This window comes from Sinocyclocheilus anshuiensis, unplaced genomic scaffold (genome assembly GCF_001515605.1).
Source record: "Sinocyclocheilus anshuiensis isolate Anshui unplaced genomic scaffold, SAMN03320099.WGS_v1.1 scaffold2668, whole genome shotgun sequence".
Classification (NCBI taxonomy): Eukaryota; Metazoa; Chordata; class Actinopteri; order Cypriniformes; family Cyprinidae; genus Sinocyclocheilus; species Sinocyclocheilus anshuiensis.
The window spans coordinates 112,659-112,954 of NW_015542734.1; the positions used below are offsets into that span (position 1 = coordinate 112,659).

Sequence of the window (296 nt, forward strand, 5' to 3'; positions counted from 1 at the left end):
GTCTCTTATGTGTGTGTGTGTGTGTGTGTGTGTGTGTGTGTGTGTGTGTGTGTGTGTGTGTCTCTCTCATGTCTCTTGTGTGTGTGCGTGTGTGTGTGTCTCTCTCATGTCTCTTATGTGAGTGTGTGTGTGTCTCGTGTGTGTGTGTGTGTTTGTCTCTCTCTCAGGTCTCGTGTGTGTGTGTCTCTCATGTCTCTTATGTGTCTGTGTGTGTGTGTGTGTGTGTGTGTGTGTGTCTCTCTCGCTCTCTCTGTGTGTGTGTCTGTGTGTGTGTCTCTCTCTCTGTGTGTGTGTGT

At 48.6% G+C, this 296-nt stretch overlaps 1 protein-coding gene across 1 annotated transcript in view; it reads left to right on the plus strand.

Annotated features, from left to right (window-relative positions):
- smarca4b (SWI/SNF related BAF chromatin remodeling complex subunit ATPase 4b) overlaps positions 1 to 296 on the plus strand; it is a 20,921-nt gene that overhangs the window by 4,940 nt on the left and 15,685 nt on the right. The gene's annotated exons all lie outside the window — the stretch shown is intronic.